This window comes from Rhinolophus sinicus, linkage group LG07, assembly GCF_036562045.2.
Source record: "Rhinolophus sinicus isolate RSC01 linkage group LG07, ASM3656204v1, whole genome shotgun sequence".
NCBI classification, from domain to species: domain Eukaryota; kingdom Metazoa; phylum Chordata; class Mammalia; order Chiroptera; family Rhinolophidae; genus Rhinolophus; species Rhinolophus sinicus.
The window spans coordinates 16,881,924-16,901,245 of NC_133757.1; the positions used below are offsets into that span (position 1 = coordinate 16,881,924).

A 19,322-nucleotide genomic window follows, 5' to 3' on the forward strand; every position below is an offset into this window, starting at 1 on the left:
TCTATAAGACAGAGAGTTGTTATCAACTGCCAACACACAAACATAAAATCAGAGTCCTGGAAAGGAAATGCCCTCAGTTAAAAGGTAGACAAAAAAGAATCTGTCCACCAACAGATGGAATTAAAAAAAAAAAGAACCAACCAACCAAAAAACCTTACATGTCTTTTCCAAAATGCAGAGTGGGAGAAGAAAGTCTCCCCTGAGAATCTTTTAACAACAGGTCTACCCTCCCAAGAATTCAGAATTTGAATTTATACACCAACATAGTCCAGAAAACCCCAAGCCAAGAGAGTAACACAAGGTGGTCTTAGGTTGGTAGCACCCCCGTGACACCTAGCAAAAAGAAAACATAAATCCTGTCTGGAGAAAGGTGCTCCCAAAATACGCTGCCTAAGAATTCCCACAGATAAAAGTCCTGCCAAGTTCAAAATTCAGAATTACAAAGCACATAAGTAAACAACCTACATTGAACAAAAGTAAACAAAAGAGAGAATTTGAACACCTCCCTCCCCAAGAACTGCAGACAATGGAATATTGACACACAGAATATAAAGTAAGTATTTTTACAATGTTTAAAATCCTTAAAGATTGGATTGGAAGCATGAGAAACAAGATGTTATAAAAGAAGATCAGTAGATTTGAAAAACTACTGACTATAATAATTGAAAAACTTAATGACTGAATTAAACAGGAGATTAGTCCCAGCAGAAAGAGAATAAATTGGAATATAGATTTGAAAAAACTTACCAGACGGAAGCACAGAGAGAGATAAAGAAGTGGAATACGTAGGAATGAGAGGCTAAGAGACAGAGTAAAGAAGTTCGACATACTGGAGATTCCTGAGAGAGAGAGAATGGGGGAGACGTCATATTCACGGAACTCGTGGCTATAAATTTTCTAGAGCTGATCAGAGACAAATCACCTGTAAAGGACTGACAATTTGCAGTGGACATCAAAAGAAAAAAATCACAAGACACAGAAATAATATTTTCAAAGTACTGAGAGATGATAACTGTCAGCCAAGAACTGTATATCAAATAAAACTAACTTTCAAGAGGAAGTTAAATAAAAACATTGCCTCATTAAAGAGTTCTATAAACTCAAAGGAATTTTCAAAGGATGAATTTCAGAAAGAAATTAAAATTTGAAGGAAGAACTGAGATTGAAGAAAGAGCAAAGAAATTGGTAAATAATATTTTAAACACTATATAAAACTGTAACAGCAATAATAAGTGTAGGGGTTTAAAAGGTGGAACTAAAATCCTACTCAATAATATCATATAAGATGGGAATGGAGAATTGAAGTGTTTTAGGACCCTTGTATTGTACAGAAGAGGAGAGAGAACTATTAACTTTAGACTGATAAAACTTTAATGAAAGATAACCTAGAATATATTACAAAATCCACTGAAATCAGTAACAAAAAAAGACAACCTCATTTTGAATATTAGTAAAAGATCTGAACAGGCACTTTGCAAAAGAGAACATACAAACGACCAATACATGAAGAAGTGCCATCATCATCATGTCATCAGGGAAAGACAAATCAAACCCACATTGAAAAACTGCTATTTACCTACCAGTATGGTTGAAATGAAAATAAAAACAAAAAACTGTTAATACCAAGTATTGGCAAAGATGTGAACATTTGGAACTCTTAATACGAGTCCTTGTGTCAATTAGTACGAATATTTTAGAAACACGTTTGACATTATCTGCAAAACTGGACACACACATGCCCTGTAATCCAGCCACTCCTCTCCCAGGAATACACCTAACAGAAATGCATACCTATGGACACCAAAAACATGCACCAAATTGTTCATGGCATAAATATTTTTAATACCCCCAAAATGGGAACAATTTGAAAGCCCATTAATATCAATGTTCATAAAATGGACAAGTACACACAATAATGAAAAGAACTACTGTTACATCCAACAACGTGGATGAATTTCACAGAAAAACTGTTGAGCAAGAGAAGCTGGATACAAAGGAATAGATATTAAATGATTATACATGTCAGGATTATGGCAAGCGTGCAGGGAAAGGGTGATGCCTGAGAAGACACATCAGGTTGATTGTTTCTGGTGTTACATTTCTTGATCTAGGTGAGGTTACACATTTATCAAGCTGCACACCTCAGGATTTGTGCACTTTTCCATATGTATGTTAAACTTACATCTAAAGATTTAGCTGAAAAAATGAAAACTAAGATAATTTAAAAGAGAGAAAAGCCTCCCTCTTTCTGTGGCAAGAGCCTATAATTTGATGTCATCTTTTCTGTTGGCTAGTTTAGCTCTTAAGAAACACTGTTAAATCCTCTTTCTCATAAAACCAAAGCATTTTCCTAAACTCTTATAAGAAATAATGCAAGCTCTTTTACATATTAAATTTTATATTTCCTATAAAAACAAGAACAAAGTATATAATCCATATAATTTTAACTACTCAGCATGGAGGCATAATAAATTAAGAGATTCCCAAACAGAGAATTCCAGTCTCAAATCAGCATACTCCATACTCCACTTTTCCACATTAACAATACAATGAATGGATTGTACAGTGTGACTTATATGATCACCATGTCCAATCCTGGTGGCCCACAGCAATAGCAAAGTAGTAATACATTCCATTGTCTGAATGTATTCAACAGCTTCTCCCATCTTCAGATCCTGATACCATTTTGCAGTTATTAGGAACATTTCCAACATGTTCACAAAACATTAGTTAGGCCTCATAGTCATCAAAAAAATTAGGACATTGTTCAAAACTAAATAATTATATAAAAGGAAAAAAATCCTGCATGTAATTACTAAAACACAGCAAATAATCATGATTTTTTTTTTTCCCCTTTATCACATTCTCTGATGGGTTAAGATTCTGAAATTTCTGTTCAAAACCAACATGATTCAGTGTTACACAATCTTGCTCTGTCATAAGAGAATTTTCTGGATTCTTACTGTACACAAACTTTACACTCATGTTACCCTACTTGTGTAACACTGTTTTATATCACAGTCCAAAAATATGATAGAGAATTGACATGGAAATATATGTACTAGTAAAATGTTACTTTTTCAAGTTATTGAAGAGCAAAGGCTGGGGGGAGGATTCCCAGAAAAAGAAAAGATTTAGTCTCATTCACTAACTTAACTAAAATTGCTTACCATTTTGAAATTTTTTGTTGGTACACTTCATACTTTTAAATATATAAAGGATAGGTTTGTACTCTCAACAGTAAAAATGTGAATCACCAGTAATGGGTTCTAGCTCCAGTTCTTACTCCAATTCTAACTCATAGCATGATTTTGGCCAAGTTACTCTCTCGCAGCCTCAATTTCCTCAATAGCAAATGAGGGCTTTGAACTACATGCCCTCAAAGATTTCATACAATAACTAAGTTTATCTGCGGACGCCTCCCGCGCAATAAAAAGGTTGTTTTTCGCGATTAAAAACAACAACTAAGTTTATGATGAGTCCACTGAAGAATTTTTCGCAGACTAGAAATTTACATGGATGATTATCCTACCCAGATAAACATAACACAGCAACACAAAAGAAAAAGCAAATAGTTAATCCTTCATTAGCCAGAGCATTTGTGTGATAGGTCTCTCCTCTGCATGCAAATAGATGTTCCTTATTCCTTGCAAGCACCTAGATTTCATCTATGTATTTCAGCATTTATGTGTACTGTAGCAAGCTCAACCTGTGTGACATAACAGCACCACCTTGCTCCACTCCTTACAAAAGTACTTCTTGAAGATGCTCTCACTCTGACTACAGCCAATCCTCTCACTTAGGCCTCCTCAAGACCAACTAAAAAAAATCCTTTTCTAGACTGTGCTGTACCAATAGAAGTGAGTGCCACTGAGTAAGCCAATCCATAAGCCCCTGTCCACTACCTACACTGTCAGGAGGCCATCAGCATTACTTGTGTCCACTTTCGCTGCAGTCTGTCTCTGTTGCATGAGCCTCACCATCTGGAACGCTGTGGCTTCCTCCGTCTAAATCACACAGCTCAACTGGCTTACCTTCTTTTCACCTTTCATATCATATAGTGGGTCTTCGGGAGTAATTGACACTAATAAGGCAGACAACTGCATTTAGTCCTAGCAGGGAGCTCAGGTCCTGTGAAATGTTAAATACAGCTGAAAGGGCCTTAAAGTTCATCTAGTCCGATTCCCTTCAGTTGTGAGAATTCAGAGATGCCTAAGGCTGCTACGCAAGGTCACACAGAAAACTCATCTCCTGACTTTAGGCCAGTACTCTTTCCCCTCTATCAAAAGGTTGCTGCTCAGGAATGAATACTCAAATTGGAATCCTCTTTCCTATGGAACATGTTAATTGTCATTCCTCTGTATCATCAATGAAACATCCCACCCAAACTGAAATGAGCTATTGAAAAACATTTCCAAGATACCGGTCCAATGTCAAGAAATGAACTTGTGCTGATGTGAGCAACTTACTAGAGTATTAGGCTTAAACAGACATCAGAGTATAAAATCTCAAGGAAGGAAGGAAAGAAGGAAGGAAGGAAGGGGTTCTGGGGAATTAATACTGTTCCAGTGGTAAGTAAAGATGATTAGGATGGTAAGATGAAAGAAGTAACACCCAGAGGTGGTTCTAAATCTTTGAGAGAGAATAAAATGGTGGAACTGTTAGAATACAGAGCAAGTATTTAATTCTTTGTAAAACAATTATGTAGTTTATAAAAGAAAATATAGAACTGCTTGAATTACAGAGCTAGCCTAAAACATCTAAATGCTCTTGGGATCTTTTAAAAATTTATTCAGAAGGAGTCTCTACTTGTCAGTTTTGTAGCACACATACCCCGTATTTAATTCACTTTGCCTACACTCTAGTATTTAACCATTGTTCACATTCTTATCTGGGTATATATCCAACCTTCTGTTCCATGAAACACTGTGGTAAACTTTAATATATTAGGAAATTAGAAAAAATTAAATGAACAGGAGGGCAAACAAGCACATTTCCATATAGAGTACAGTATACAGCTGTGATCTGTCACGTTTCCCTGACTATCTCTTTAGCTAACAGCCAAGTTACAGGACTCTCCTTTGCTGCACAGGAAGTAGCAATTTAATAAATAGAAATGTTCCCAAGCACCAATTCCATTCCCTTCCCTTCACGTTTCTAGCACACATTCATCCTTTGACTAGGTCTGTGTAATACAACCAAACACCCTTGATGAAGTATAAATCTACGGATGACACGTTCATAGAATAACCTTTAATCATGATGTCCCCAAATAAAAAACTTGTGTTGGCTGTAGCAAAAATGACAAAACCAGCCTTGGCTCTTGAGAAATTCATACTCGTATGGGTGATTTGTAGCTTCCCATTTCTGAAAGTTGTTTCCATGGCACCAAAATATAACTAACAAAACATAATTTCCTTTTATATCATTTTCAGAACTTTATGTGCGCTAACAAACAAAGCACCTAACCCATGCCCAAGGTAACGAAGGTAGAAAGGGAACATTTCATGATAGAGCTAACATGTGATTAATACATTATAACTTCAAACATTAAGCTAGCCAAGCAAAGCAGCAGCCACAGTATGTTTCAGGGAGCAGGAGCAGCAGGAGCAAACGCAGTCGTGTGTTTGGGACCAGTGGTAATTAACAGTAGTATGGCAGACCCTTCCTGCAGCAACACTTTACAGTGAGTTTGTGATACTGAAAAGAGTCAGTTAGCTGGACACTCAGAGGCTGAGTAGAGGTGCTCAGGTGAATCAACAGGAGATCATATTCCAAATGGTAGTTCTACACACATAAGTAGAAGAGACTCAAAACAAAGGAAATAGTGATATGCTCAAATGGGTGTGTTTAGAGAATAGAGGAAGTGGTGAGCATTTTAACCAAGAAAACACTATAGAATTACTTTCAAAATAATACCCTTTTCAATCTTGATTTTCCCAGCTTACCTCTTAAATCAGGCGAGAACAGCAGTGTTGCCAGTCCTCACAAAGTACTATCACCATGGGTCTGATACACAAAAACAGACCTAACTCTCAAACAGGAAGTCACCATCTTGTCAATTAGGTGGCACACATGAGAAATGAAAAATCAACTGTATGGAAAAAGCAGTAAAAGAACACGTGGAACAGAGAGACGGACCTGCTCCTGAAAGCGTGTCCTCTCCCACAGCAGACGCCACAATTTAGGAACAGCTGGGACATTTCCTTCTCATGGGAAAAGGATGACTTCGTAGTTTACATTAAAGTGGAAATGACAAAAACTGACTGCATCACACAGAAAAAAGGTGTTTCCTGAAGGAAGGAGACAGAGCACTGCCTTTATTTAACACACACACACACAGGAAAAGTAAAATACACGTGTAAAACAAGCAGAAAAATATCTTTTTCAAGAGAGAAAGGAGAGAAAAACTAAATGAAGGAAATGTTTTATGGTTGAGGGTGGCCTCAGTGGGATAATCACTTTCTCCCAGTGGGTTATGTCAAGTGCAAATATGCTTAAGGGGAATGATAAGAACATATTTGCACTTTCTATTCATGTAGACATTTTTTATCTGTATTTTTTAATAAGTATCTAGTTTTAGTTTTTCTTCCACACATACACAGAAAGGATTCATGTTTCACAATTAACTTATCCCTAGTTCTTATAAATCAGATTATTTCAAAGAATTGAATGGTTTATTCTTTAAGTAAATCATACTGATTCTTAGCAAGCATATTTCTTCAGTCGATGAAAAGGATTTTTTGAGTGCCTCCTATGGGTAAATCCCAGTTTACACATGGGGAACACAGTGGAGAACAACTCCTCAAGGAGCTTTACTCACAATTGTGAAGAATATATTTTAAAAATCCCATTGCCTCAGTTACTATGCTCACACCCCACCTCTAATGAACAAAGGCATCAAAAGATTTTGCAACCAAAGGAACTCTTAAGGAAATCATTGGAAACTGTTAATAACCTAGTGTTTCCTTACACCACTGACCACAGGAATCCAAACAACTTTCTAATAAAGATATGGGTCTAGAAAGAACTAAAAATAATCTAACTATAACTTCATCTTCTGACTAGTGTAGCCACTGTCCAAACAGCGGCTTCAGAGGCTGAAGAAGACCAATCAAAAGAGAGTCCTTCATTTGCTCTAAGCACATGGTGAGGGTACTTCAGAGGAAGGTGGATTATAACGTAACATCACCCAGTTTCACTTGGTAGGGGTCGAGGGGATGGGTCATGGATTTTAAATTTATATCAGTGGTTTCAAATTTAACACTTTTGTGAATGTATTCAATGTTGGCTAGACAAAAAATCTGATTTGTCCATTTCCCATTTCCTTTTGTTAACTCTTGGTTAGAGGAAATTAACACTCTAAACTACAAAGTTAATTTTTCACTTTCTACTTCAAATCCTGGAATTATTTTGCACAAAGGTCCACTTCTTCCCAAAGCAAAAGGAAGGTTTCCTTCTACTTCTAGAATTTATGTCAACTATTAACTGTGATGAGGGGAAAACAAAACCTCTCAACTTCAACTGGGCAGTCATCTTCAAAATAATTTTAATTTCCAATCTAAAAGAAGGTCAAGGCTAATTTTTTTAATCCTTGCTAGTTCTTACTTGCACTGCTCTGCTTTTGATAACGATTACTCTTCATGCCTGAAATTGATCATTAAAGGAACCAATCAATTGATTAGAAAACATACCACTCAATCCAGGAACAGAAAGTCTGCAAACGCAAAATGGAGCTGAGTACCTCTGGGGTGCAATTTATTCACAGAATTATACATACACGTGAGGCTCACCAGAACCCTTCTGAATTATGTCAATGCAAGGATTACGGCTTCGCCTCCAAGGCTAAACCTTGGAATTGAGACAGAGTGACAGATACACAGCTAGTCATCTCATTAAGAACTCTTGGCATTCTGATGTGATTTTGGATGTCTTTGCTGACATATAAAAATCTGTTTGCAATTCAACAATCCTAAGGTCATAAGCTCATATATGCTACCAGAGGCTCTATATTAGTGTACATATCTAGCCAAGCCGAAGATTTCACAGTGGTTAGCATGGATTTACTGTTAAGTGTTCCATATTACCATTACTATCTCATCCCATTAACAAAATTGGCATGATGGGCTTTTATGTCGTCTAATAAAACAAACCATACTGTGCAAAGAAAGTCTAAATTAGAAAAAGATTACATAGCTCCTTCTCTGAGCATAGTGCCTTCTAGTTTACAATACACGTTCATACCTGTTGTTTCACTTTATGCTCAAAACAACTCTAAAATTATACCTCCATTACACATACTAAAATCCATCAAGGACACATAGTAAATGGTGGAATTAGGACTGGAATCCAAGTCTTCTGACACCTGCTTGTTTATTCTTAGGCAGGTGAGCTGCTATACTTCAGTCACTTAAACTTTTATCATATCAGTTTTTTAAAATCTGGGTTTTTCTTAGACTTATAATATGAAAAAAACAAGGAAAATAAGTTATTAACATTGTAAATATTTATAAAGACTTTGAACCTTAGATAATACCATCAGCCCAATAACTTATATGGGATATTTGGTAACCCTTTTATTTTTCAATTTTGTTTTACTGTGACAAAATACACATAACAAAATTTACCATATCCACCATCTTTAAGTGTACAGTTCACTGGTATTAAATACATTCACAATGTGCAACCACACAACCATCCATCTCCACAGCTCTTTTCATCTTGTAAAACTGAAATTCTATACCTAATAAACAATAACTTCCCGTTTTCCCTCCCCCAGGCCCTTGCAATCACCGTTCTATTTTCTGTCTCTATGATTTTGACTACTCGAAGTATCTCATGTAAGTGCTATCATACAGTATTTGTCTTTTTGTGATTGGTTTATTTCACTTAGCATAATATTCTCAAGTTTCACCCATGTTGCAGCACGTATCAGAATTCTCTCCCTTTTAAAGGCTAAATACTATTCCATTGTACTCACATGTATATTCCACATTTTGCTTATCCATGCATCTGCTGATGAACACTTGGGAGCAAACCAGATTTCTGATTGACTCTGCCAAATACGGAACATTGTACTCAGCACTTAGCCCCAAATATACATATTTTAAAATAAAGTTAATATTCAGGAAGAACTACATATTGTATTTTTTAAATAAAAGATAATAGTGATAAGGACATTAGAGGGGTCTATGTAAGGCCATTGATTTACCACTATTTTCTATATCTACACAGTATCAAAATAATTCAAAACACCCGAGCCAGAAGTACAGCAGTTCAATCAAGTATTTTGAAAACTTCTGCCTGGATGTTTTTATCATCATAGCTTATTCCTGTTTCTTGTCCGTCTGGTATTTTTTCTAGTTAGATCATGACAATCAAGGAAGATTTCAGCAGCATTATAATAACAGTTAATATTATTGGGCACTCACAAGATGCAAAATACTTCACATGGGTTTCACATGGGTAGGCACGTTTAACCTCTGATATTGACAAACTTTTCCATAAAAGTTGAACTTATTAATAGTCTCATCACTACTGTACACATTAGAACTAAAGTTTCATTTACAATTTCCATTCCAGGGAAATCTCACTCACTCTTATTTCTATACTTGACGAAAATAATAATGTTCAAAAAGAAGGAATCAGTGGTTCTATTTACTTCCTAGCAAAGATTAGACTGTTGATGGTCAGTGAAGCTTCCAATTACTGAGTGTTTTTTTAAAGTTAAAAACAAAACAACAATAAAAAAATCAAGCAATACAAACAAGTATATTCTGCTTTACTACTTTAAGTATTACAGCATATGGACTAGATTCTAAGAGTATTCCTAGAAATGCAGACATAAAATATATATTTAAACATCCAACAGTGACTGTAAAATCCAGATAGTTTTTAATAGTAATAACCAAAAAGATGGTATGCTAAGAAATGCTCGTTGAACAGTGAAAAGCTATTTCATATCCCTTTACCACCTGCCACAAAAAAGAAATATTCCAATTAAGCCCAAGCAGAAACTGGTATTTAAATTCCCCTATTTTAAAGTGTAAATCCTTCTGTATCTGGCTTATTTCTCTTAGCATAATGTTTTCAAGGTTCATCCATGTTGTATAGCATGTACCAGAATTTCATTTTTTTTAAGGTTTGTGTGTATATATACATTGTTTGTATGTGATATATACATTGTGTGTATATATCAGATTTTGTTTTTCCATTTATCTGTCAATGGACATTTGAGTTGTTTCCATCCTTTGGCTACTGTGAATAATGCTGCTATGAACACTGGTATACAAGTATGTTTTTGAGTCCCTGTTTTAAATTCTTTTGAGTATATACCAAAAAGTGGAATTACTGAATCCTATGGTAATTCTGTTTAACTTTTTGAGGAACTGCCAAACTGTTTGACAGCAGCTGACCCATTTTACATTCCCACCAGCAACTTCCAATTTCTCCACATCTTCACCATTTCTGATAACAGCTATCCTAATGTGCACAAGTGGTATCTCATGGTTTTGATTTGCATGTCCCTAATAACTAGCGATGCTGAGCATCTTTTTCATGCGTTTACTGCCCATTTGTATATCTGCTTTGAGAAATATCTATTCAAGTCCCATTTTTATCCATTTTTGAATTGGGTTGTTTGTCTTGTTGAGTTGTAGAAGGTCTTTACATATTATTCTTATCAATCCCTTATCAGATATATGTTGCAAATGTTCTGTCCCATTATACAAATATTTCCCTCTTTTGATAGTATTTGTGACATACAAAAGTTTTTCATTTTGAATGAAATACAAGTTCTCTATTTTTCCTTTTGTTGTCTGTGCTTTTGGCGTCATATCCAAGAAATTATCACCACATCCAATGTCATGAACCTTTCCCCCGATGTTTTCTTCTAAGAGTTTAACAGTTTCAGCTCTTAGTTTAGGTCTTTGATTCATCTCGAGTTAATTTTTATATATGGTATAGGGTTTACTTTATTCTTTTGCATGAGGACATCTAGTTTTCCCACGATCATTTATTGGAAAACATTGTCCTCTCCTTAATGAATGGTATTGGCTCCCTTGTCAAAATTCAATTGACCATATATATGCATGGGTTAATTTCTGGGGCAATATTAATTTTCATAGTACCAAACTGCCCCCCAAAGGGCTAGAAAAAGTACTCTAGGAAAGCAATCAGCTACCTCCCTGTACCCTGAATGTCGATGCTCTTTCAGAGTGCTTTACAGTAAGATTCCACAGGTCAGACTGCTGTCAAAATCCATATATATTTTAACTATGAGTATTACGAGTACAATGTTCTTAGAAATAGCATTGGATACTATCGTAGTTACCTAGTTCCATAGTATAAATCAGTAGTTTTCCAAACTGAATTAAAAGGTCATTACAATTTCATGGGAATATCTGAAGATTTCACTACCTACTCTTCTGACACATTCTTATTTCCATAGTTTATAATTTTATTGTAAAGGAGAATATTTGTTCCCCTCCCCATCACTATCTGTGGAATAAAAATTTCATTAGTGTTACTTATCGACTAGGGATGTTCTGTGAATATTTTTAATGTTTTGAAGCTCATGTTACAGAGGGCAGTATCCATGTCAGACTAGAACACAAAACTATATGAAATGTTTGTCTGATTCGGTGTGGACATTTCTAGGTTCCCAGCTGACTCATTCTCTCAAAAATCACATAATAAAACATCAATCAAGTATGAAGTTTTGGAAACACAAAGATAAAAATACATGATTCTTACTGTCAAGGAGCCAATGGTCTAATAGGCCAGAAAACATGATAATACAAAATGATAATTTCTCACAAAAGGTTTCCCATAGAGTATATTCAAACCATAAAGTCTCATTTATATCATAAAAGACTCCTAAGAATACCTTCCCTAATTCTCATTCCTCCCAACCAACAATAATCAACCTTTCCCTTGAGCTACCACAGCGACTTTGATCTGTGTACCTTCTTACCACTTTATACTTTATACTGTAGTTATTTAAGTGCACAGCATATCTTCTCCAATTGATAGTCCTTGAGGAAAGAGTCTATTTCTGATTTATCTTTGTATCATCGATCATGTTTAGCACCAGCAAGAATTAAAATATTTACTTAATGAAGAATTTAGAACCCCAATACAATAATTTGAAAACAGCATCTAAGCTTCAAGGGATTAATGTAGCTTTAAAATTCTCCCGTCTACTCTTGGGAGAACTTATTTAGTAGAAAATGGGCTCCAATGGTGATATTTTTTTTTCCCCTCAAAGAAAGATGTTCTTTTTATCATGTCATTCTTCCCAAGCTATTCATTCTTGGTTGAAACATAAAAATAAAGAAGCAGACAAGTTAACCATAAAAATGGAATAACAGCAAATGGGCGAGTGAAATATCCAGAAACATTCAAATGCAACTTACAAAGACAGAAAAGGTAGAAAGTCGTAAGAAAAAGGCTAGCTATACTTTAAAAATAAATAGAATTAGAAACAACTGAGGGTGGGGAATAAATTTCTTTACATGATAATGTTATAGCTTTCTCTAAAAACATTAATTCAGATACAGCTGAAAATATTCATTCTCTCAAAAATATACTTGTGCAGATAGGAAGTTTCTGTTAAACGATTTTAAAATGTCAAAAACTGTTTGACGGATATATTAATCCTATTTTTAATGCTTAAAATTATTTCAGCAAAAAAACAACTCACCTGGATTTAAAGACCAAGATAATGTCAAGTAAAATTACAACTGCTAAAGAGAAAAAAAATGGGAGAAGAGCAAGAAGAGAGGTCCACCTGTAAAGAGCAAACAGACTAACTGAAAATTGGACTGGCCCAACAACCATACAGACCGAGGTCTCCAGTGTGCAATCCAAACGCAAACAAAATTGCTATGATCTCCCTAGGCTATTCCACAGTCTGGAAATAAGTTTTTTAAATCAACATTCTTGACAACTGAACCAGGATTAATCATTACTGGCCCAGTGCATGCAATATGCTGAAAACCTGAAATACAAGATAATTCATGAAAAATAAAAGAAAAAGTGACCCACTAAAACTCTGAAGTTAAAAAAAAAAATTATATATACACACACACACACACACACACACGCGCATTCTACTTTTTGTCCTCAAAGTTGTAATAACCAGTTTAGATCAAAATTAAATTTTCTTTGGTATATGAAATATAATAGACAAAGAACAAAATCAAACTGTTTCACCATTAGTGGAATTTTCTTATGAAGTAACTGGATGATGGCAATTATTTAAGTGGCACTTATTTGTCATTACCAAGAGAATTAATTAGATGTGGTTCCTGAGTCTAAGAAGTGAAAAAAATGTATGGAAAAAAAGTACTAGACAAAACTCAGTTATGAACAAGATTATTAATATTGTATTAGTGTGCTAATTCTAAACTAAAATCCACATTCCATGTTATTCCAGAATATTTCCTGATTAAAACAGCACTTTAATTGAATTATTGTTTTCTCTTTTTAAAGCAAGAGGTTTTCATTTTTTTCTGTAAAAATATTTATAGGATCATTTCTCAGTTCACTCCCAAGTCACTTGCTAAGCTGACTTTGACAAACACGCTACCCTGAAGAAGCAAAACACTTGGACCAGTCAAACCTGAATGCCTGAGCTCTTTGTCCCCGTCTTGCTGCCACTGCCCTCACTGCCTCCCTTCCCAGAAGATAATATAGAATGTTAGTTTAAAAGAACTAATAGTTCTTTTAGTATGATTATGTTTTCAATCACCTTACTCTTAATGCTAATGTGGTTCTGGTTTACCCACAGAAGAGGCAGCTGTTTTCTAATTATGGCAAGCTCTGGCGTAAACAATAATGCCTTTAAGAAACAACACTATTTAAAAACTACTACAGACTTCCTGACCTACAATGATCTAATCACAAAGTACAATTCCAAAGAATGAGGGCTCCTTTTGCAATGCATAAAGTCATAAAATCTTCAAGGGGAGATTTTTCTAGATACGGAATTTAACACAGAGTCCACGGATTCCAAGAACACATGGATAAACTTCAGAAAAATTTTGATTCTCCCAAGTTAAATACAAAAAATTATAAGTGCACTTTTGTTGGGAGAGTCTATTGCTTTGATCAGCTTCTCACGTGGCCTGTGACGCACCAAAAGAGTTTAGTGATCTAATACGATTGGAGATTTTCATCTGGTTTCATTGGTACCTGCCAATCAGCTCTGGGAGATCTATCACAAGTAACTAGCTGCTGATCAAGTACGCAAGTTTGAAATATTTGCTTTTTGAAACATACAATGGAACAGACCCAGTGTTATCTTTATATTAACATAACTTCTCATTTACTTGCATTTCTTATAAGGCAACGAACCATAGCAATAAAATTGCCCATAATTCTGAGCATCTCTGGCAATGTCTAACATCTCATTATAAGATAAAGGTTGGAAATGTGTGAAAAAATTAATTTCCTAAATGATTTACCTAAAAACAGCAGATATTTATGGTAGGCAGCCTCTAAGATGCCCACCCCCACCCAATGTTTCCACCCTCCTGGTATTTACACTCTTGTACAGACCCCTCTCACACTGTATCATGATTGGTCTGAGAGCAATAGCATATAACAAATGATATGTTTGCAAGATTAGGTTATAAAAAACAGGCTGTGGCTTCCATCTTGGATTCTCTCTCTCTCTCTCTCTCTCTCTCTCTCTGAAACATATCCACACCCACATACCCCACATACCCCACTTACTTGTTCTTGGAGAAGCCAGATGCCATGTCTTAAGGACATTCAGACAGCCCTGTGGCAAGGCTCGTGGCAAAGAACTCTCTCCAGCTCACGAGGAACTTAGGCGTGCCACCAACAAGTGTGTGAGCTTGGAAGCAGATTCTCCCGCCTCAGTCAAGCCTTCAGATGACTGAAGCCCCCTAGCCAGCAGCTCAACTGCAATGTCGAGAAAGATCCTGAGCCAGAAGCACCCAGCCAAGCAGCTCTTGGGTTCCAGATTCATAGAAACTGTGAACCAATACTGGTTTGCTGTCTTCAACTTCTAAGTTTTGGGGTGATTTGTTACACAGCAATGGATTAATACAGTATTTGGGGGTTTTTTTATTTTAACATTAGCGAGTGCTCATGTATGCTTTCCTCTTATAAACAAGGCACACAAATTCTTTCTCCATCTCCCACATTATCTCCAGAAATTCCTTAAAGCATCATTTCTCAAACTTAAGTAATATACCCAATTTTAAAGAAAAAAACCCCTAAATACTAAAAAACAGAACCATAAAAAGTATCTGGGTACCTGTTATCTGTGAAAGGTGAGGAAGGTCTGGGGAAAGGGAAAGAAGGGAGGTAGCCGAGGGAAGGGATGTGACTGTGGGCTCCTAGAATTACTTCAGATCCTGCAGGCACATTTTAGCTATGATGACAGACCAAGTCCGCTTTCTAAGGAAGAATATAATGGATGGGTATGAATGCAGTAGTAAGTAAATAGAAGGAACTCATGACAATAACTCTATGAGAAGTGGTTCAATAAGAGAACACAGAGACAGCCTAAGAATATATTACGAAATAGGGCTTGCAGCCCCTCAATGAACGTAGTTCCCATGTCTGAGCTTTATAAGTTCAGCATTTAAACTTAATTCTTATCGGCAAAGGATCATTACATCCAGGGTCTGGAGCTCTTACTACCATCGGGACTTCCTCTACAGGTGAAATGTGACTTTATAATTTTATCCCACAGTAAACAGAAGAATGTGTAACTTTGGGGCTTGAAAACATACTACAGAGAAAATCTGAGTAAGTCAATATATAAATAACTGAAACCTATTTTATCTTCTAATAATTTTACTAATTTTATTAATTTTATAAAAGTGATTCATGCTTACTGTTAAACTTAAAAATTATTAAAACATTTTTGAAAAGTTAAAAATAATCACCACAAATCTAACTCTGAGACAATCACTGTTAACATTTTGGTGAACACCCTTCATACACACATAAAGACACCTCTCTCTTCACATACACTGTACATACACACATGCTACTCTGTAACCTACCTGTCTCACTTGCTGTGACATCATTCTAAGTAAATAAAAATCATCATTGTTAATGGCTGCATTGTATGCCAATGTCATATGTAGTAACCGAAATTTATTTCACCAGGCCCTTTCAAACATGTTCAGGTTTTCTTCTAGTTATTTTTAAATTTTTTTACTATTTTACAGATATAATCTTCATCCTTATGCATACAACTTTTTACATTTGTGCTGCTGGTAAATTCTCTGGTGCAGAATTGAGTCAAGGAATATAAAACATTTTAACATACATGGGAACCTTTAGAAAGAGGGTATCGAGACAATGTGCTTTTAAAAAGCAGCTAGAGTAGCAATCTTTCACGTTTAAAAACAATATAATTAATAATGAGATAGTCTGTAAGGGTTGCATAATATTCCAATAATATTTCATGACTGGGGCAAATGATAAGTAAATGTTTAAATAAAACAAGATACAAAATTGTTTTTACACTCCTGTCCTAGGTTGAGTGCTAGTTCTTAAAAACTACTATGGATTCCTTCATGGGCTCTCTCTTCCCTTATTTACTGGCTGCTGCAAAAGTGCAGGATTCAAAGGCCTGGGGGATGAAGCCACTGGAGGAATGAGCCTGGGTCTCAGAACAGACCCTCTCCTACCCTCCCACTCCCAATCTACGCTAAACCGCAACAATGAAAACTAAGGCACTGCATTAAGTCAATGGATTTTGGAGATGTTTTTATATGCACAGATAGCCTATCCTAATATAATAGGCTATCTTTGGGTGGTTTATTGCTGGTTTTTATTTACTAACTTGTATTTGTACTTTCCAAACATTTTACAAGGAGCTTGTGTTACTTTTACAGTCAGAAACTATTTTAAACAAATAAATAGTGCTGAATACACATATGCACTCAGTGTATGCTATATTTATATTTATATATATATTTCTTTGAAATTATATAAATTTCAAGTCACTAAAAACATTATCATTTAAAAACTAAATATATGCTGTCAAAATGTCTTAAGAAGCTGAACTATGGGGCTAGTTACCACCTGAGTGTGCCACAAAATTTCCCTTCATGCTAGTGTCAAACAGCAGCAGAAGCCTTGAGGCAAGATGAAAACAGTGGTCTGGTGATCTGTGCTTGAGTAGCTATATGACCTTGGGCAAGTCCAGGAAATGTTCCATTTTTTACTGCATAAAATGAGAAAGCTGAACTACATGACCACTAAGGTCTATGAACAGTTTTTCCCAGCCAGCATTTTCTTTCTTATGATGCATCTCGTGCTCCTGTAACTCTCCATCACCCAGAAAATCCTCCTGCTCGTCCTAAGAACTCAGTACCTGGTTACTTTTGGAAAGCAAAGAGCACTTGTGGTAACCATGGCCCACATAAGAAGTCAGATAACAAAAAGAGGCTGTTTGAGGCTAAAACAACAGTTGCTTGAAGAGGGACAGACTGTTTCTCCTCACCTAACTTTTAACTCCAGCAGGCTCGTCATGACACTGCTTTATACTCTGCACGACACTTTCATGCCTTCACAAGCCAATATGAATTCAGATCACATATGTGATGGTACCCCAGAAAGTGAGAGGCATCTATAGGCATACCTCATTTTATTGTGCTTCGCTTTATTGTGCTTCACAGATGTTGTGGTTTTTACAAATTGGAGGCAAGACTCTCCACCAGCAAAAAGATTACAACTTGCTTTACTGCAGTGGTCTGGAACCGAACCTGCAATATCTGACGTTTGTCTGTATTTAAGCATTAAAATGGGACAATGTGAAGAGGAAGATGTAGTTTCTAAATTAGGAAAGAGGAGGTTCACATGAGAAATATCAAAATTTAGAGGAAGTATAAAGAATTCTAAGACCAGTAAAAATACTGTCGTTATAATAAAAATTGACTCCACTGTACAGTGCTGCCTCACTGTATATGGTTAAAAGATAAAGGAACTGATGTGGAAAAGGATCATAAGAAAAGAGGGCTTCTGGGACAATCCATAACAGAAGGTGGCAGGTTTTGATGGGGACAGTGGTGGCTTGAGAGAGGAAAGGGATAGAAAGCAAAAGTGAAGATTCAAAAAGATTTCCTAGTCTTAAAAAAAACAGTGGCTCTCAAAATTGGCCTTAGGCCAGCAGCTGTAGCATCACCTAGAAACTTGTTAGAAATGCAAATTATTGGGCCTTACTCCACACCTGGGGATTCCTGCTATCACTGGTGATAGAAAAGAGAGCAGGTCCCATTCCAGGCAGCAGACAACTCCACAAGTGGAGTTTCTGTTCAGTCAACTAGTCTAGTGTGGCTTTAAAGTTTCTGATCCACTTCTGTTGCTGAGTAGTTCCTTCTTGGTGGACTGAGTTATCAGTAATCCTTTGGCTTTGCAGTTAGTTATCACTCTAATCTTTAGGCTTCCTCACCAAGCAATATCCTTCAGAATAAAGACTGTTCTAGTGGGTCTACTCCCTATTACCTGTAATTCCTTTAAAGCGTGGAAAGCTGATGGGGTGAGGTTGGGGAACGGAGGTAGAAGGGACTATCAATGAAGAGTTATTAGCAGCCAGGGGAAGCTGGGTGGACAGACCCGTTGAAGAAAGGAAACCATATGGATGATGCATATGTTCCATAAGATGTTATGCTCCATCAACGAGTAAATTTAAGGATCTTGTACTGTCTAATACAACACTAAGGGAAAAAATGTTTATTTTAGAGTTCAGTATGAAAGAATCTCCACCTCAATTCCATTTGGGGTTTGATGGCCTAGTCATAAATACTACTTAGCATTAAACATGCCATTTTTAGTTATTCAGTAAATGGCAAGCCAAAGCTAACAGATACATGGTCTTCCAAATACAACTGAAAATAAAATATTGTCTCATGGTTTGGTTTGGTGGTTAACGGTAGAGAACTATTTCTTTTCCAGTAAGAGTTTACATTTATACATTACATGTCCCCAAACCTGAAACAAGTCTGGTTAAGCATTTTTGGTCTAATTTATGCCCTGGCTCAAACTTAGAAACTTGAATATATTTAGTATTTTCTATTACTCACAATATGACACAACTTTTCAGTTTTCCAACCTGGGGATGATTCAAAATCCACATTTAGCCATAACATTTTAAAAACCATTCTCAGTTGTCATTTTTAAGGAATTCATGGAAAGCAAAGAAATGCTTAAAATCCTTGATGTATATTCATGTTAGAGAACATAAATAGTAGGTATAGATAAGTAATCTGTTTATGCTTAGAGTGTCATTGTCTGAGTTGACAGTTTCAGAATAGAATTAATTACACGGC

General features: G+C 35.9%; 1 protein-coding gene across 10 annotated transcripts in view; it reads right to left on the bottom strand.

Moving 5' to 3' along the window:
* Window positions 1-19,322, bottom strand: part of ADD3 (adducin 3) — a 109,046-nt gene that overhangs the window by 62,145 nt on the left and 27,579 nt on the right. The window contains exon 1 of one of the 10 annotated variants that reach the window (XM_019725099.2): window positions 5,949-6,158. The exons of the other annotated variants lie outside the window; for them this stretch is intronic. The gene's annotated coding sequence lies outside the window, so the exon portion shown is untranslated. Of the gene's footprint in view, window positions 1-5,948; window positions 6,159-19,322 lie in introns of those variants that run through there. 10 annotated transcript variants of the gene reach the window in all.